We start from the raw sequence: 21,204 nt of genomic DNA, 5'->3' as shown, positions 1-21,204 counted from the left end.
TCAAGTTTTGATTGTGATAAACAGAGAAAACTTAAGAAATTCTATATTTTAGCTGTGTTTCTTTCAGACACAGCTTTTGTGTACCGAGCAAAATCGAAAGTCGTCAGATCGGGCTCAAACTTGGGATGAGCACGAATTAGGGTCCCCACATTCCAAAAAACGTATGCGCCAAAAAAAAAATTGTCCGGCCGGCCGTCCGTCCGGCCGTCCGGCCGTCCGTCCGGATTATAAACCTAAATTGCAAGAGAACGGTGACAGATAGAGACTTGCGGTAAACGGCAAAGTTTAAAAGTCGACTGGAAGACGTCCGATTATGATGTCAAATTTTACCCCCCACTCCCCCGTCCGCCATTTTGAATAACCCCCAAATTTTGTTTTGCCTATATCTCAGCCCCTGTAACAGCTAAAAATCTGAAATTTTTATATGTTGTAGAGGCCATCAAGACCTTTCCAACGATACCTCATTTTCGAAAATCGGTCAAGCCGTTTAGTCAATATGGCCGCCACAATTTTTCATCGAAAATCGACCATAACTCGAAAACGGCTTGACCGATTTTGATCAACCCGGGGTCAAATGAAAGATCTCAACAAACCCTTTAACTCTCTAGAACATCCGAAGTTTCAAAAGTGACCGCTAGGGGGCCAAAAATCAAAAACAAAATTTTCGATCAGTTTTCGATGAATATCTCGAAAACGCCATTATCGATTTGCTTCATTTTTTGATATGTTGTAGCTGACTATATTATCTAGCTTCATGCCAAAAATGAAGAAAATCTATGTCGCCGTTCTCGAGATATAGCCTTCCAAAGTTAGCATGTCATATCTCTGGTTCTACAAGTCCGATTTTGATCAACTCAAGCGTAAATGAAAGGTTTCGCGAAACCCTACAAATGTCTAGAACATTCGAGAAATGACCGCGAGAGGCGCTAAAGTCAAAATCAAAATTTTCGAAAATTTCGAACTCGAATATTTCGAAAATGCTATTATCGATTTACTTCATATTTTAATATGTTATAGTTGAGGTTAAGACCTTTCCAACGATAGCTCAAACTCGAAAATCTATGGATCCGTTCCCGAGATATGGCATTTTAAAGATTTCTTGGGGGATGACTTTTCAACTTTTCCCGATTTTGCATGTATTTAAACAAATTCGCGTTCTAGTTTGCTCTCACAAAATTGGTACACTGAAAGAAACACAGCTCTCGTAAGCTTGGTCAGCTTACCAGTACATTTCTTAATAAATCTTAAGTTTTTTTTTAAAGAAAACTTGAAAAATCCTTAAGAAAATTTAAATAAACTTAAGTTTTGCTTAAGAAAACTTAAGAATTTAAAAGTTTTTCTAAAGAAAATTCATGAAAACAAATCTTTATAAAAAAGAGTGACTAAATCTCTGCATAAGAAGTTCCAGAACCTGAAGATGAAAAAAAAATTTTTCAAAGCGTCGCTGAAGGTAAAAATTTCGTTTTTTCTCCTTTTCATAATTCTTTTCTCCGATTAAAACTAATTTTACTTTCTTGACTTTGATATGCATAAAAATGGCACAGGTAAATTTTCGATTTAATTTAATCCCTTAAATCAATCAATAATATAAAAACTAAAAGCTAATAAAATTATGCTTAAAATCCATTCTTTCCCATGAAAGAAAATCAAATGTTCTAACGGCTTTCTAACATCTTATATTCCTCTTTCAATCAATATAATATTAATAAAAAAAAAAGAAGAAAATCCTGCCTCAATGAATATGCTAAAACGTCTTGGTCGTCGTCTTAAACTATATATTTGTTATTTGCCTTCACTGCCAATCATTCAGCAACATCAATGATAATCCCCTTTGCCATCATCGTTATACTTTAGTTGAAAAAGGCAAAAAAAAGAAAGAAAAGAAGTAAAGAAGAACATGCAAATGACTCCAAGACAGGGCATGGCAAATAGAATGTTGGAGAAGATGAATTTTCGCGCATGAAATTGAATTCATTTAAGTGAAGTACCTTTCGTCACACATACTGCGGAAATTTTTCGCACAGAAAACCCAACCCCAATGAGAAGAGACCACAGAGTGAACCCCGGAGGAATTTTGCGCAGGCCGTAAGAAAACCACGAAGCTTTGAAATAGTTGAAATTGCGACGGGGCCTTCCCATAAATCAAGTGTGTCGTGTAGTGTGTGTGTGTGTGTGGGGCTCGATGGGAATAAATTGCTTGCAATAGAAGTTTGAAATAATTACAATTAATGCTCGGCACAAGAAAAGTGACCACCAATTGTGGGCGATGAGTCTTTTGGGCTAAACACTTTTGTTGGTGTAATTCTTCACCTGAGACTCTGGGGCGCAATATTTCATCACGTGTGTGTAGAGAGGAGCTCATGATGGTGGAGGAAGACCCAATTTCACATCCCCCGCGCCCCCAACTCTTCTGCACACCATCATCTAATGAATGCACGAATTAATGAATTGATAGAAGAGAAAACAACAAATTAAAATGATATACGATCCACTGGCTCACCGTAACGCAATCAATTACCGAATAAGGTTTCTTGTGTGTCTCGCAGCTAATTAACAATTTGACCCGTCTGAGATTGCTTTTAATCACTTTGAGAATTTTTATATTATTCTCGCGAGGCGCGATGAAAATTAGATTCATCCATATTCATCGTGGACGCAACACAAAAATTCTTCCAGTGTGTGCTCACCTAATGGGTTAGCTCTCCAATCTGTGGCAAAAGAAGAAGATACCGCGATGTGAAACAACTTCCAGCGGTGATGGTTTCCGATCCCACAGCATTGATTGCATATTTAAAAAAACTAAAATTCGTTTTTTTTTGGACACAAAACACACCGAAATGTTCCAGTGAAAATGGGATTTTTCGATTAATGTCACACCGTGGATTGTTATCTATGTATAGTATGTTGTGGTGGAGATCGCATGGAAATGCCTCATTGCTGAGGCAAAAATCTCCGTATGGGCTATTAATCGTGGGGGCATTAATTGATTGAAATTAATTTGCCGGTGTGCGAGTCGCATGAATCGATGGAATCAATTAAATTCTTCTGCCATTTATAAACGGCCACTTTTGCATCTTCGCCGGACAAGACGACGCGGGATAAATGTGAGAATCGCGAGCCAAACGAGAGATAGCGCATTTTCCCACTATTTTATCGACCAATAATTGATTACAAGGCACACACAGTGTCCACTATTAAAAGATATCTCCGGGGACTTTTTACAAAACTTCTCCTCTAGCCATGTCGCGCAGCTCCAGACATTCTTACGCGAGCACAGCTCTATGTATGCACGCGATGAGAAGAATTTTGTGTGCAAGATAAATTCGAAAGATTAAAAAGTATCAACTGCATGAGAAGAAATTGCATAAAGAAGTGAGTGCTGGATGGCGCTCAAGTTATTTTTAACTCTCTATATAAAGGGACATTTTAATTGTATTATTATTTGCTTAAGAAAGCATTAACCCTTTGAGGACAATTCGGGACATACGCTGACCCAAACGATTGATTTTGAAAATGTTTCATTTTATATACAAGTTGTTTTTCATTATACTGAGCTGAAACCTATGCAAGACTCTGTGATCTCTGTACATTTTTAGATCACAAAGAGATAACTGCTGTGCTTCGATTTTTTTCCTCAACTATTCGAAGCTTTGAAAAGTTCAATTTTGAGGAGTCCTACCCCAAAGGACTCATGGAAAACTCCGAAAAATTATTTTTAGTACATTCAGGCCTTCGTGGCTTGGGGTCCTTAAAGGGTTAATAACATCAAAGAACATTTAAGCAATTAAAATTCGTTTCAGATTAAGGAATATAGACGGAAATTGACTTATTTGAAGTCTTCATTAGATATGAAAACTTATTGACCAAATATTGGACAAATATTGCTTAAACGTGGCGCAGTACTCGAAGTAGTTTTTTTTAAATTTTAAGTTTTATATTTTTTTATTATTTATTTAAATGAGACACTTCAATGCAAACTTAAATTAATTAAAAAAATAAATAATAATAAAATTGTATGAAATATATAAAATTCAGCGACGTTTCGATTTAACTAAAATTCAAACTTTTTTAAGGCAACAAGTGGTTTATGTTCACAAAGTTGTTTTTTGTGAATACGTGACTTATTAATTAAAAGTTTTGCTTTTTTCTGCTAAAAGTATGAAAAGCCACAGTTTTTGATGTAGAAATAATGCAAATTAATATTGAAGTCAATATTTGATCAAACTTTGATCAAATAACAATGCAACATTGAAAAACATGAGTAATTGCACTGTTTTTGCGATATTTTTGGTCTATTTAAGTATCAAAAGTAAACACAAAGAGAAAGGAACTATTTCAGTGCCATTTGGCTATCATTGGCAGGGCTATCACTGTAAGTAGGTAAGTAAATTAACCAAAAGAAGGAATAGAGAGTAAGTGCTTTTACAATATTGCAATTTAGCGTGAGATTTTGCAACTTATCTCATGGTCATCCCCATAAAAGGAGCCTTTCATGCGGATAGAAAATTCAACCACAAAAGGCTCCCAGTTGGAATTTAGATTCACGCCTCATGCTGCCTATTCTTCATCTCTAGTGGATGCCTCGTTATTTGTCTCTCTGAACACCGTGAAATTCAAGTTCCCGCATCCTCGATGGTTGTTGTTTTATTCATCTCCACACACCATTGAGTGGACATTTCTTGAGATTTTCCAAGTTCTTCTGCCTTTTTTTTGTCATCATTCCCCGCATGGCTGTTTATTGTCGCGCTGGTCAAGCAGCCAGAAAGAGTCGTGTCTAGGCTCTGAGACACTGCTGTATGTAGCAGCAAAAGAAGCTGGGAAGCATCGGCAATCGTCTAATTTATGATTATTATATTAAAAATTCATGTCTGCGGGAGCCAATGTGGCATCGCGCGGTGTTGCCCATTGAATTTCCAATGGGTTACCGCATGGCGGGATGAGGCAAACTCCACACTCGCCAGTGTTTTGTCGTTTCCATACTATGGGTACAATCGACAGGGGCATCTTTTTTCACTCAATTTATGTACTTATTGGGTGAGGAACACGCTTTTGATTTTAATGCTGGCAAAGAGACATTTTCTTGCCTCTGTCCCCTTCCCTCCTGGCACCGCCACACCACACAAAATTCAACTTCCATGTTAGCGTGCGAAGAAGTTTCCACACCATTCGGCTTCTCCTCCTTTTCATTTTGTACTCTCCAAATCCCAAAAACGATCCGCATGTGAGTGCGCATCTCTGTTTTCTGCCACGCCGCAGACCGCGAGCATCCCGCCATCCTCCCGGGCGAATAACAATGCGTTCGAAAACACCAATGTTAGATTATCGGGTGCTCCGGAGCGATGGGTTATTATTTAAATTAATCACCACACGGATCGACATGCTTCAAGATCGAGGAAACACAGAATCCAAATGAGTCAAGCCAATGGAAAGCACTTCATCTTCCAAAATGGACACACATTCAGCTACTCTATCGCCAAGCCGAATGGGCATTTTCCTCCTGAATTACACTTAACGACATTTCTTTAAGTGCGTACCCCTTTCTATATTTGATGCGTAAAACTCAAGGGTTTATTTGCCCAATATTTTGATTTTTTTTGGCGAATCATTTAATTTTTTCCTTCATATTAACATTTTTTTCCTATCGAATAACTTTTTTCAGCTTAAAATTAGTACGTTGTAGGTTTGATTTAAGTACGTTTTACGCTTGAATCTAGTACTTTTCAGGCTTGAATTAAGTACTTCTTAGACTAGAACTAAACGTCCTTTTCTATAAACCAAATAACTTTTTTCAGCTTGAAATGAATACGTTCTAGGCTTGAATTAAGTACGTTTAACGCTTGAACTTACTACGTTATAGGTTTAAATTAAGTACCTACGTTTAAAGTTTGAATTTAGTATGTTGTAGGGGTTGTAGATTTGAATTAAAAGAATGTTTAGGGTTTGAATTTGAATTTAGTATATTTTGGGCTTGAATTATTTTTTTAAGCTTCTTCTTATCAATTTGAGCCTTTTCAGAATAAAAGTCTGAAAATTTTATTCGGCTTGAATTTAGTTCTTTTTAAGCTTTTGTTCCTTAATATTTTCTTTATTCAAAGTGTGACAAAAATCTTGTATGATCAAGAAAACATAAAAGAAAAGCCAAATTAGTTTTTCATTTAACAAATGGGGCATGAGTTGCTTAATATCTGGAAACATTTGCAAGAGAAAGAGATAACAATTAAATGACTTTTCAAATAGTTTTGAATACTTAAGGGGATAGGTAGGTACCTAGGTAGTTTTAAATATATTTAAGAATATAAAAAAATAATAATTTATTTGTTTTAGAATAGGCAAATTAATATTTCATCAACTTGTACTCTCTAAACATAAAAGAGAATATTCCTCTGTTTCTTAAATTCAACAGCATAAAATATCTATTGAATTGGTCTGTTTGTGCCACTAGAATTTCTTAATGGACTGTATACTGAGTGGCGGCACCCATTTTCGATATCTCGTGCATATTTATGCGACTGTCGAACACACTTTAGCGGGTTTAGCAAAATAAAAACACCGTGACAGACACTTCGTGGTACGCCGGAGTCTCTGCGCGAAGACGCACCACAAAGGGAAGAGCTTCTAGAACATCAAAGACAATAGCGTGGGCAAATGATTACATGAGAGTGCTTCTGAAATTTCAGCTTAACTCTGAAAAACATTAACAGCCAAACTCTTCGATATCCCAGAGAAAAAACCCACTCAATTTCTCACCAAGCAGAATTCTGTGGTGGTTAGACGAGGGAAAAAGAGAGGCAATGCTGCAGTGTATTTGCTGGAAAAATTTATGGTCAAGTCAAGCAAATATACAGTGTCAAGGGGTCCCAAGTTGCCCTACATCGTGTGGCATAAATTTCGGGGGTTCTCCATGCCCCGGAGGGTGAAGCAGTAGAAGGAAAAAAAATCAAAGAAACTCCCAGCCTCACAAAATACTCCTAAATACACAAGGCGTTTTATTGACTTTCCAACATCTTGATGCCCAGCATAATTCATGGGATTTTTGGCGACTTTTCCGTGTCAGCACTTTCAATGGGGATTTTTAGCTACAAGTGAGAGAAAACCCAAGGAACTTTTCTCCACCATCTTTTCTTCCACCTCCCCATGTCGCCTTTTATTCCCACCCACAACCAACTCTTTGTGCCGGAGGATTTCTCAATTCGGTGCGTTTTTTCTCGTTAGCATAAGTTCCCATTTCCTTGGGATTTACTCCTTTTTTGTTGTACCGAGATTTAAGGGACATTCTGAGGGTACATTTTTTTCCTTTTGCTCCCTAATGGGCTATCATGAGGTGTAAATGTGCGACATTCCTCGAGAAAAACTCCATGAAAAATAACAAACAATTTAACATTTTTTTTTAAGCTTTAAGAATGTTTTTTTTATAATTCTCTTTAGAAAGTCGTTGGCTGAAATTAACCCTGATGTACCGAAGAATTTGTTGGCATTTTTTACAAGGAAAGTTATTTTAGTTTATATTTGCGACAAGTTCTCAATGAGTATAAGGAAAGAAATTTTCGAGAAGGATTGAAAAGCGACGCCCCAGATGATTAGGAACATTACTTATTCGGAAAACTTATGAAATAAAATAATATTTGAATTTGGCGCGCACTCGAAGTGGTGAATTCGAGTGGTGAAAATAGACAATGTGGGGAAAAAGGAATGATTTGGCGGCAAAAATGAAGGCAAGGTGTACGGATGCAAACGTGCTTTCTATTGCAGAGAAGGACGCCATCCAGAAGGACCACAACAAGAAGATCGTATAGCTTCGGAAAAATTAAAAAAAAAACGTCCCCCCTCTTACCACCCCAAAATATGAAATGAAATAAAAAAATATATGAAAAGTTAAAAAAAAAAAGTCTCCAAAAATATTTTTTCTTTTCAAAACTTTCCTCGTTTGTGATTTTTTCTCTTCATTTTTTTCCACTTCCTTCTATTTTTTTTAAATACTCTATATTTTACTAAAGCTTGGTTTCTTAAAATCTAAGTTGGTTAAAATTAAAGATGGAGACGCCTGGTTTTACCCGGCGCCTCCATAACAATTCAAAATTATAAAATTAATATAAATGTAAAATCTAACTGGGAATTTATGAATTTTTGTAAAATTTCACTACAATTTTAAAAAAAAATCTCAATTTGATACAAATTTAACGCACAAAAAGAGTAAATGCCAGAGAAATATTCAACCTTTTCCCGTCACTGAATGGAAAAGCTCACACCGCAACAACACTAAAATTGTGAAATTTAAATCCAAAAGTGTCACAGATTGCACCACAGAGAGACCCAATAATACGCATATCTCATCTAACAATCTCACATTCAGGTACAAATAGAAGAGTCAGTGATTTGTGTAGTGTAGATGAAAAGTTAAAATGTGAAACTTTAGCATCGGAAAATATGTGTGTGCAAAGTGATATTGATTAAAATTTAACTGAGAGAGTTGGTATAAATTGTGGGCAAGAGTGTGATCCAATTTGATATTAAGAACCTATAAAGCTCCGTCCCGCATTTGGTAAATTGTATTAAATTACAAAACCACTCTTGATGGGGCAGATTCCGTGCTCAAATGTGGCTTCTGCCCAGACATAAATGATTAAATTGCAAGAAGATGGAGAGGGGTTTTCATTTTAATTGGCTCCAAAAGATTCATTGGGATTTTCTCCCTTACTCTGCGTGATTTTCACCCAAAGTGACAAACACAGTGGTGTTGAATTTCTCTCTTGACTCTGTTTTGGGATTCCTTTTCGTTCCCTTCGTCATTCCATCCGTGTGAGTTTTTATTTTTTTTTTCTTGTGACGAAGGAAGCAATCAAAAAGAGTTTGAGGAGAGAGCATGAGGATGCGGCATTTTGCTATTTATAATGCAGAATATGTTGCCATCATCCTCCTTGGCTGTGTGTGTGTGTGTCACCCTGGAGGGAAAGATGAAGCCCATTTTGAGTGTTGTCGCGTAGGATGTTTTTCAATTACAATTCAATATTATTCAATGGCCGCGCGCGGTAATGAGATGCGCGAGACGAGGGAGCACCAACGCCGGGGAGAGAGCTCATAAAATGTCACAGTTTATGGTAGATGCCAGTACGCTTGGCGATCGTGTCCACTTTGTGGAGAGACTTGCTGAGTGCACATAAATCCGATAAGGGGGCCGATAATTCGATAATAAAGAGACTCACTTTTATTGAGAGGCCAAGCCGCGGGGCGCGAGGGCAAACTCCGCGAGATGTGTGCTGTGTATACGCGGTGATCTTGATCGATGTGCATTGGTGGGACATGCTCTTCGACTCTCGAGCACATCCATTCGGTTTTAGCTACTTGAAAATTGTAATTTATAAATTATTTATTCTCTTGCGTGCATAATCGACCATGTCAGTGTGCAAAGGAGAACCCCGAATGAATTACGATCTACCATGCGCGACATGCAGTGATCGTTGCAATCGTTAAATTTTAATGAGATTATAAATTGAAAATTGGTAAAAGGGCTGCCATGAAAATCCAATAGACGCAGCACTTAATTGAGGGTTGTTAAACAAGACTACTGAAGCTAAGGGAATTTACTTTTAAACTAAAATTAAACATCAATCCTCGACTGGTACTCAATATCTTTTTATTTCATTATTTAAAAATTAAAATATCAAATTTCTAACGTTAGAAATGCAGAAGAAAATTTTTAGGCTTGATTTTCAGAGCAAATAAAACGGATTTTCGACACTTAAACGTTACATAGAATTTTTAATTTATAAGTTTCTGGTTTAAATAAAAACCGTTAAACCTTTCTAAATATCCTAACGTTTAATATAATCTGCTAATATGTCAACGTTAGAAAAAAAATAAGACTTAGCATCCTTAGCGTAATTTATAAATATCAATAGCAATTAAATTCAGATGTTAAATTATTTAATTTTTAAACATTTGGATTTCTGATTTACGAAAATTTCAAGCAGTCCCTAACGTTAGGAACACAGATTTTAAATTTCTAACGTTTCAAATCGTTAACGTTTAATAATTCTATCTAAACTGAAAGTTAGAAATTCAAAGTTTAACCGACCGGTTAAAACGTTTAACCGACCGGTTAAAACGTTTACCCGACCGGTTACCGGTGGTAACAAAAATAAATGAGAGAAAAATATGGACTAGCCGGGTAAATCTTTTTTGACCGTAATATAATTTAGCATTTATTACACCACGTAAAAAACGTTCTTTTTCCTTAAATGAGATTTTTTTTTAATTTTAAGTAAAACAATTTTAGCCTTTAGAATGGAAATTATTTGTTAAATAATTCTCAACAACTCCTTATCTTAGCTTTAATCAGCATTTTTAAAAAAAGTCTTTAATGTAACTTATTTGTGATTTTTTTCTTCCAGATTTTGTAGCAGGAAGGGATATTTTAAAATTTTGATAGAAGTGATTTTCATATTGTCAAATTAATTCACACGAAAAAAAAATCTCTACAAGAGGTTTTTTCGGCATCTATTGTGGGGTAATTAAAATCCCGCTGCGAAAACACTATTTTGTGTGCCCACACGAGATTTTTAGAAATTTTCCAGAAGACAAAACGAAAGAAAAAATTACTTTATGTACAACAAAATATCTCCTGCTGAATTCCATGAATTAATTCTCCATTTAATTGGAATGGATGAATATTGAGTGATTTCGAATGGGATTTCTCTCGCGCTTCCCATTGAATTCATGAATATGATGTCTTCTTGCCTATATAAGTAGTGAATCCTCTTGTGTGATGCCAAAGAAAAATTCCCTGGATTTCTTTGTGGAAAGCCACCACACATATATTTGAAAAATTCTATTGAATTTTTTTTTTGTAGTCTATGGGGAAAACGATTTCCTTCCGCACGACGCAATTTCATGATTTGCATGCTCCTCAAGATTATTTCTCTCATTGCCCCAAACCTACAGATTCAAGAAAGGCAAAAGAGAAGAGGAGAGAAATAAAGCGATTGACTTCTTGTAAACTTTCAAGGAAAATTTTAAATAATAAATATTGGAAAAATCTTTTGCAAAAATTACATAACTTAAACTGTAATAAAGAGGAAAATTGATTCAATTAACTTTAAAGGAAAAAAAATCCTTTATTGATGTTAAACTTTAAACGAAGCAAAAAGGTATCCTGGGTTTTTATTGTATTATCCTTATAGTGAAGAAAGGAAGAAGAAAATTATGGTACATAAAACTCTCTTGCATTCTTTATAGGGGATTATCCAATCCATAATTTAAACTGTGACACTGCAACAGTGTTGCTTCTGGCTCTTATTAATTGACAAATTGGTATGGTGGTGCGAGGAAAAGAAAGTTTTTCCTCGACGAAAAGGGGCAGGGATGAAGATTTATTTGGCGCTCACAGTCGATGTTTTACTCTAGCAAAGAACACGCCAACAATCCCTCTCTAAGGAGAAAATCCCCAAAAGATTTTCCAGGAAATAGATTATCAGGCTATATATGGATTTTACATGATTTTCCCCTTTTAGTTTGTTAATAAATTAACGATAAAACGTTGATTTCAGAGGCTCCGTAAAAATCTGATAAATAATTTTTATGGAAAGTTTTAAAAAATTCAGGTAGTTCTAATTCAATATTAATAATAAAGACAATTACTAATAACTTACGTTACCGATAATTTTATTCTGATTTCTTGTCTTTCGTATGAAATATATAAATATAAATGTTTTATGTTCTGTGAAACTACTTTTAAGCTTTTCACATTCTACAGAACTTTTTGCTTGATTCTTACGATTTATTTTATTATTTTTAATTAACTATTACCCGTTTTTGTTTCAGACCTATTGCTGATTTATCATGTTCCGCAGAATTAATTTTAAAATTACTCACGTTCTAAGAATATTCTTCCTCATACTAAAATTAATACATACCTATTTTTCTTAAAAAATATTTTTTTTACTTCTCAGATAAATATTATTTGCTCATTAAAAATTCTTTTCTCAAAAAAAAAAAAATTGCAAAACATTGAAGCTTTTAACGATGTGCTTTTTCAATTATAAAATTCTACAATTTTTTTTATATCTACCAATCCGTACTTCTACGATAAATTAGAGCAATTATATTTTTCGTGGAAATAAGGTGTATTTCCATGTGGTGGTAAAAAGGGTACAAAATGCTAGAATTGAGAATTTTTTTCCAAGAAAACCCCTCTAGTATTAAAAATATTTTGGCGCTACATCCCATATAGGAACAGGGCCGGCCGCCCTATATGATGTTGTTGTTCTCCTTGCGGAGAAGTAGTGGGCGGCCTTGCTAGATACTACCACGTGTGGGCCATTTTACGGATAGGAGTGTATCAATCTCCTGATCCAACCGGTCAACGTGATCTAATTGCACGTTGGCGGATGGGGCGCGTTGCCGGGTTCTGTATTCGAACCGGCGACCTTTGGATGCGCACTCAAGCGCTCTATCCACTGCACCCCAGGCCCACAAACCCCTCTAGTATCAAAGTTAAAAGTAGTGTTTTAGTTGATTTTTATATGTTCTATTTTCCAAGTAAAATAAAATTTAGTTAAATTTAATTGAATTCAACTCGATTTTATAAATTTTCAATAAAATTTTCAATTGAATTAATCCAGGATATGAAAAACTAAAAATAATTTAAATGCATTTAGGGGAAACTAATCGAAAAGTTTGTTCAAAGAAAAATTCCGAGAAAATAAAATTAATTCAAGCGAATTTTTCATTTGATTGTGAATCTTTTTTCTCGATATGTTCCAAAGCTCTATAATTAAATCAATTTGAAAAATCAAAGCCTGAATCTGCTTATAAAATATAATTTGATATTAACAAGTAGGCTCTGAGGAAGGACTTAAATAGTCCGAAACGTTGGCTTTGAATAAATGTAATCAATCAAGATTGAAACCAAAAATCCGACTTTTAAGAAAATCCATTAATTGGGTCTTGCTTATGAAAATAAGACTAGAACTCTTATAAAAAAGTATAGGAAAGCTTTAAATAAGAAATCTCAAGAAGTAAAAAAAACCTCAAATGTTTTATGCGATGAAAATGAAGCACAAAAGTCAACCAATTTAGCAATTTTTCCCTCAGTGAACGCCACAATACATTCCTTTTAGTATTTGTCTCCAAAGGCGTACAATAAAGCAATTTCTTCCCTATACAAAGTCGTTGTCTCAACACTGGATAAATTGCGATTTTTCTCCATGCTATTTGAGGAATCTTTTGATGTTGTCATTTTGTTGTGTCTTTCCGCGTAAATCTCTTTGGAAGTTGTAGTGAAACAAGATAAAAAAAGGTTATCTCACAGGAAGAAGTGGTTCCACATCAAAAGCTTTTGTTTATTTTAATTAAGATCCAATAGATTCCTTCTTGTGGCACGAGTGGAATTTATTGGAAAATTCTCTGTGTGCGCCTTTTTCTACATACATAGTTCTTCCATGGTAAAGTGCATGGAATTCCTTTTTGCATTCTCGGGAAGTGTTTTGCTCAAGTGCCAAAGTGTTTGTGGTTTCTTTGTTTTAAAGGCCATGCGAAAGCATAGCTGTTTGGCGGTCCTACAAGAGCCTAATTTTAGCTAAGATTCTTTCTTAAAAGAATCACAGCTTTTTGTTAAATGTTTAATACTTAATTTTCTAGCGGTTATAAAATATTTAAATTATTCTAATAAATTTGAAATTCTAACGTTAGAAGTGAAGACAAAAATATACATATGTTAACGTTCGAAATTTCAACAGTGGAGTTCTAACTTTTCACATAATACAAACGGAAAATCAATCGCATGATTAAATTCCAAGAAAATTTTATCATAAAAAATGTATATCGGGGTATAAACAAACAGAATACTCATATAATAATTAATTTAATGATTTTGGAATTAATAATAAAATGTAATAATGCATAATAAATTTATTTATATCCCAAAAATTGCTTCAATTTGGAGGAAAATTCTTGCAATTGTTTTTATTAAATTGTATGGAATTTTTAATGTGTAAATTTTAAAAATAGATTTCACAGAGCATTTTCCAGCTTAACTTTTAATACGTATACTTTTTGATTAAATTCTTTTATGAAGGCCCTCGAGATAAATTTCTTTCGTTGCCATTTCTGAGAATTGCTAATTTTGAGAAAATCAAACAGATTTTCTCGTTTAATATGAGAAAATCACAAAGTTGGTTGACGAAAGACGAGAGGAAAAAAAAAACAGCATACAGCTTCCTTAGCAAAAAGCTTCTATTGAGCTTCTTCTTATATACATAAATGGAGAATGGCATAAAAAGCTCATTTGCGTAAGGAGTTTGTATATTGTGAAGAATGACGAGTAAAGGGCTTATGGTAATTTCTCTCGACTCAAAAGCATTTTCTTCGAAAACATTTCTTTGGAAGCAAGAAGTAGATGATTGTTGTGGTGCATTTGAATAATGTAAAGGAAAGGAGGAATGAGGTGGGAGAGTAGGTGGTGTTGATATTGGCAAAACAGTCCCTAATTTGGGCATTAATAAATTACGAGGTTGCTTTTAAGGGGGTTTCTTCAAGTCTCTCCCATTCTGGATGGGGGATGGGGCTATACGGGGGTAAACCTCATTCACCCGTATATGTGTGGATAGTCATCATACACAGAGACACAGACTATTATGTCGTAGAGCCCTCGCATTAAGGGCCAGTGCCTTATACCGATATAAATTTAATATTTGCCCATCTATTTGTGAGAATTGTTTGCTCCATGGAGTGTGGTTGCCAACCAAGAGGGGGCATTTCAAAGTGGGTGCACAAGGAATTTCCATTTATTTGAGGAATGAAGATGCTGTTGTATGAAAATTGTGATTCCCCTCTTATCATTAATGGCACAAACTATAAATATTTATGTATGGGGGTGGAAGTATATTTCCAAGAAAATTATGTGATGTACTCATAGGGTGGAGTTAACATGCATGCGAAGGTGAAACGTGTGGAGATTATTGGGGATTTTGTGCATAGAGATTTCTCTCTCGTACAACATACCAAACGTGCTTTAGAGGGCAACTTTGAAGGCTTTTCCACACCAACCGCCCACACAATCATGGGAAATTCACTCTTATATGCATCCAATGGAAGTTCTCTTGCCTTCGGAATCAAACGGATAATAATTAATTATGATGCATTGGTGAGGGAATGTACGGAAATATTGCCAATTTTCAATGAACTCCATCTAGATCAGCTATGTCTGAACTTTCCATTTATTTTTGGAAAATTTCGGGGAAATACCCTCACACATTAATTTTATGATTCATGGTGAAAATTACAAGTTTATTGAGGCATTAAATGTTTGTAAAGTTAGAGTAGATTTATTCCAAGAATTAATATTGGACTGAATTTCAACAAAATTTCCTCTTTAAAATGATCTTTCTTTTTCAAAAAATTAAATATTAAAAGAATCACAGCTAAAAATTAAATTTTAATACAAAGCTTGGAGAATGAAAAATTCTCTATTAAGGGAAAATATTCGGAATATTAATTTATTACATAATTTTTAAAAATATTTTGTAAAGAATTTTCTGCAGGAACCCTAGAATTCGTCCTTAAAAACTGACACACTTAAAGTTATACTATGAGACACCACTGTAATTTTTTTAATCTGCAATTAAGCACTAAATTCTCTAAATTTTTAGAGAAACTCATAAACTTTAATTTCTATTCAATTCTGTTAATTTTTTGTCAAAGCTTTATCGAGTAATCAATATATCCACAATATTCACAGCTCTTTCAAAATTAAATCCTTTGCTGTGGGTTATCTGGGATTTACCAATTTTGTCATTATCCTTCACATATATGAGAAATTTGTGTGCAATTTCACATTGGGGACAACTCAAATAGCTTCTGGTCCAAAATTTCCAATTAGTGGTTACAGAGGTTGATTTTTGCTTTTAAAATTGGATGCCTCCGAAAGCCACTCAAACAGCATTTATAGCATTTGAGGGAGCGAGAGATTCACTTTGCTCTGCGACGTGAAAATTTCATTTATTCCCACCTCCCCGGGACAAAGTGCTGTGGTGTGTTTTTGAGCTCATTGATTGACGACGATCGTCAGGTGAGATGAGAATTTTACCCGACTATACTCTCACCGTGATTGAAATTAATGGATTGGATAAACACAAATCCATCCTTGCGTATAGTACAAAGCACATTCGAATTGGGAATCCGTATATAGTCCTCCCAATAGGGGGTGTAGGATGAAGTTGAGGGTGCAGATGGAAGAAAAATCGCAATAAATTCGATTGAATTAGTGTACAAAGTGATGGTGATTTGTCTCTGTACTCGCACCCACTCCGTGTGTGTGTATTTGGGGCAAATGGACCAGAAAGAGGTGCCCTGCCCATCCCCCATTCTCTAAAGTATATATATTGTGGACTTGAGATGACCATCCCTTTGAAGCTGCTCTAACATGAGGGAAGTTATACCAATAAAAGTTGAGATGCAAGGAATGGTACTGAGCGTGAGAAAAGGGTCATGCTGAGGAGTTTCTATCTTTAGTTTGTCTCTCAAATGCGGAAAGGAGGGAGATTAAGTTTGTCATAGTACCCTAAGAGCACCTCAAGAGGGTGAGATGAGTGGGGACTATATATTCTCTAATTGCAACGTATAGACTATGAAGGAACACCCACCCCCATCGTCAATGAGGGGATGGATAACTCTGTGATTGATGTAATGGAATTATTTACAATCTCAATACGGGCATTGCAAAGTGAATTTGATAAAATTACTTCAATTTATTTAATTGTTACAATATAATTTTGCGAAAATACTCAATTTATATTTATTTATTTGTTTATATTGTTTAGTTAAAACATTGTAATTTGATAATATACAATAAAAATGTTTTGCTAATTTATAAAAAAACAAATTTATACTATAAAACATCATTAAAATTAAATTAATTAATTAAATGTTGTTTTCATTGTTGGTTAATCAATAAATTATGCCGTCCATGCCGTCAATGTTGAAGGAGAATAATGATTTCCAGTAGTAAAAATGTGACTAATAATTTGTACCTAAATATATATATATATAGCCAAAGATGAGGATTGTGTATTTTGATGGCATGAATAAACTTAGAGGAATGTAGTCCGATTCCGACCTCTAAAGGTCCGCGAAGAATGAGAAAAAATGTATAAAATAAAAAGCAATATTCTTATATTTGATACCATTTTAAAGTCCATTTAATGCTCTTTCAACTCCCATAACTTTCTACATTTAAAGTTTCATCAATTTTAAGTATTAGCGGATTGAAAAAAGCCCTAAGAGGTCTGATTAAGCCACGTTCCCCTATTTATTTAAGTTAAAAAAATCCTATAATGCACACCCGGTAGACAGTTTTAATAAAATTTTATATATTAAAATTTATTTATTTTCCCCATTTTCCCACTAAATGTACTAAAAACATAAAATGAATTTAATTAGCTCTGTATTATATTTTTGTTGAATATTTCTTTGAATTGTATTATTAAATTACAAATATTTAAAATATATTTTTTGGAAAAAGGCTTTAATTTTAAATTAGGTATTATTTGTTTAATGTGAAATTTAAATTTTCCTTTTATTCAATTAGCTGTGATTTTAACGTGGAATAAATTTCGATTTTAGCCCTTTGAATTATTAACTCTGTTCTTATTGTTTGTTTACTAAAATTTGTTCTAGCCTTTAATACATAAAAGCTAACGTTTGCATAATTGAGCACAAATATTTTGAATAACTTTCCCTCAATTTGTAAATTAAAATATGAAAGAAAACTACATAATTTTCTTTTATTTTTTTAAACGACTCTGAGTTGTTTTAATCTTAAGATTATTTGATCAACACTAAGATAATACTGACCCTATTAACCGAAAAGTTTTTTTTTTATTTCAGAATATCGAATAAAATTGAAAATTTTAAGTTCTATCGGTAGAAGAAAAGAAAAAAAAATTGTCGTTATTTTAAAGTAGGAACTTTTCCGCCCAACAGCGCTTTAGGGTTGAGAACTCATCACATCCCCCTCCTTGCACACCATTGATTAATTGGAAGTTCATAGAATGCCGACTTACCACGTCAATCAGTAATCCCCACGTTTATTTAGTTCTTGTGCTGCTGGCGTTTCTCGTATACAGATGTTTTCTTCAAGCAAAGTCTCTCACAGCATATAGGGTTTTCGGTCGGTGGTAGTCTCCCACACAGAGGCCCCCTGATATTTACCGACGATGTAATTTTGCACAATTGAGAATCACCAGATAACTTCTGCACAAGCCACAGATAATGTGCTATATGGTGGTGTCTTTGAGTCACTTCTCAGGGCACACACAGTAGTGGTATACACGGTAGACGGGAAAATTGTTCTGGGAGGCGGTAGGATGTTTTTGGTGGTGGGGGTGGTGGTGAGAAAAAGAAACAGAAATTTTACTTACACGAAACACAAGGATTTCTCATGGGTTGTGACATACCACGAGAAACACATAAAACACATGAGACATGGTTTAGGATGGTGGGTGGGATGGATTGAAAGGGGGTTTCGTTAAGTTTGGGGTTGTTTTCCTGATGGGGATGCTTCGGGGGAATTTGTGACAGAACACACACACAGTTGGGGAGGAGCTATGGGAATTGGTTAGTTCAGGTGAGATTGTTAAACAAATAATATTTTTCTTTGTTGTGGGAATTTGACGAAGGAAGTAGTTTTTGGGAGCTTTTGACGAAAGATGTTTTTTGACGAAAACACAGAGGATTCTTATAGATGAAATATTATAAAATATTTCTCGACAAAGGGAGGAATTTTTGACGATTACACAAACAATAGGATTTTTTTGGGGAAACTTGACGAACACTGGGAGCTTTTAACGAAGACAAAATAGGGTTTAAACACAGGTTTTACAAAGGATTAACAGAGGTTTTCAATGGGTTTTAGACAAGTTCACAAACACAAGGATATTTAGGAGATTTTAACGATTCACAGGGAGCTTTGAAAGATCACAGGGAGCTTTTTAATGACACGGACACAATGTGATCTTAAAGGGTTAAAAGACAATACACAACAATTTTTTTTAAGGACTTAAGGTTACACAAAATTGTTAACAGAGGAATTTGACGAACACAAACAATAGGTAGTTATGGAGCTTTTTGACGAAGACAAACAGTAGGAAATTTGGGAGTTTTTTTTAACGAAGACACAGAAGGTTTTATAAAGGATTTCACACGAAAATGATCTAGGTAAACAGTAGGATTTTTTGAGAGAATTAGACGAACACAAACAGTAGGACAATCGGGAGCTTTTTAACGAACACAAACAATAGGAAGATCAAGGGTTTCTGATACAGAGACAAATAGTAGGACGATCGGGATATTTGAATTTTAGACAAACACTTTTGGAGCTTTTGACAAAGACAAACAATAGGAAATGTAGGAGCTTTTGACAAATACAAACAGTAGGAAAAATTAGGAACTTTTGACGAAGACAAACACGAGGAAATTCAGGGATTTTTAACAAACACAAACAGTAGGAAGATTGGGAGCTTTTTAACGAAGACAAACAATAGGAAGATAAGGAGTATTTCACAAAGACAAACAGTAGGAAGATTAGGAGCTTTTTAACGAAGGTAAACAGTAGGAAGATCAAGAGCTTTGGTCAATGACAAAATCTCAGAAATATAGGAAGTTTAAAGACAATCACAAGATCATAAGGAAATGGATATGTTGAACCATGAAAGGATTTTACTTAACAAAAAAAATATATATAAAAAGAATTTATCAAGGAATTTATTTAAAAGACTCTTTTTTTTTTTAATTAATAAGATGTTTCAAACGGTTAAAAATATTAGGAGAATATTAGAGAAGGATAGATGGTAGGTATATAAGGGTGAAGGTCCAAGGACGACGCACACTGAATAAAATTTTAAAAATTCTCCATAGGACAGGATGTTGTGATTTTTCTTGTGATGTGCAAAGAAAATAATTCAAGGAAATCTCAAAATTTTTTGGGAAATTCCTTGGAAAAATCCGTGGAAATAAGAGAGATAGGAAATGTCTCACAGAGGGAAAATTTTCACGGTCACAGTTTGGGGGGGAAGAACTTAAAAAGTAGACAATCACATAAAAATTGAGGGACTACACGGGATTAATGTGTATCTTACTTTGATGTTTCGGAAGGGCAGGGTACACAGCACATGAAGTGGTGGCACTCAAGAGTTCCTTCTTTTTCTCCACACTAAAAGAGTCCCGCAACACTTTTCACATCGAGAGCAAAATCTATTTTTGCCGTAGACAGCATTCCACCAACTTCTTGGTGACTTCGGCACGATTGATGCACTGTGTCGTAAAGTTTTCCACGTAAATCCACAGACACTTTTTACGACCACACGGACTCATCTTCTCATTAGAAAGCCATTAAAAGTACGCGTCTTCCGTCGACACTCTTTCCAAAGCTACCCCTTAATTTTGTTGTGATGTCTCTTAATTTAACACCGAAAATTATATATTTACGTACATGTACAATGGCTAGAAATGAGGAAAATTTCTGAAGGAAAATCTCCTAACGTGGAAATTGCGAGGGATTGTCTGGGTTGCCTTCTCTCTGAATGTTCCCAGTAGAACTATTCTCGAAATTTTATGGTGCACAAGGAATACGATGAAAAATGTTTCTATTTACTACCATGGAAAATATTATTCTCCACTTTTTCTTCTTCTTGGAATTTCCACAAAGCTCTTTTGGGAATATGCAGCACAACCAATTTTTTTTACTCAGAATTGTTCCACCGCAAAAAATGCAATTTTATGTAATTTCAGCTTTATGCACTTATCATCCACCACACCACAACTATTAACAGCAATAAGTCTCCTTCAAAAAATGCGCTATCGCACCACGAAAACGCCGAGAATTCTCAAGGAACGACAAGCGTCCAAATTCTTCGGGTGTTGTTGAGTGACTAAAAACGTTGGCTCTGAACCTTTGGCGGATGGTTTGTGAGGCATCGTGCCAAGGGGAATGCTGAGAGTGTGCCGCGAGAATGGGAAAGAGAGATTTTCTCCACATGGAAGAGAGAAAGTACGTGCTCTCAAAATCTTATCTTCATTCTCTCTCACGCACACTATTCTCTCTTTTGAGAATACCAATTATTGCCACCACAATGCAAAAGAATGCATTAAACCGAAAAAAGGGGCAGCGAACTAGGTTTATTTAAGTTATTGTGAGAAGAAAAAGATGTCTTT

At 34.9% G+C, this 21,204-nt stretch overlaps 1 protein-coding gene across 5 annotated transcripts in view; it reads right to left on the bottom strand.

Moving 5' to 3' along the window:
- LOC129796107 (vasorin-like) overlaps positions 1–20,961 on the bottom strand; it is a 98,390-nt gene extending 77,429 nt beyond the window's left edge. Inside the window, exons 1-2 of one of the 5 annotated variants that reach the window (XM_055837835.1) lie at positions 20,130–20,961; positions 18,057–18,344 (exon numbers count right to left, since the gene is read on the bottom strand). The gene's annotated coding sequence lies outside the window, so the exon portion shown is untranslated. Of the gene's footprint in view, positions 1–18,056 lie in introns of all 5 variants that reach the window. The other 4 variants (XM_055837831.1, XM_055837832.1, XM_055837833.1 and 1 more) reach the window with 4 other exon arrangements.
- Between the last annotated feature and the right edge of the window lie 243 nt (positions 20,962–21,204).

This window comes from Lutzomyia longipalpis, chromosome 4 (assembly GCF_024334085.1).
Source record: "Lutzomyia longipalpis isolate SR_M1_2022 chromosome 4, ASM2433408v1".
NCBI classification, from domain to species: Eukaryota; Metazoa; Arthropoda; class Insecta; order Diptera; family Psychodidae; genus Lutzomyia; species Lutzomyia longipalpis.
This window is presented reverse-complemented; position numbering and strand designations above follow the sequence as displayed.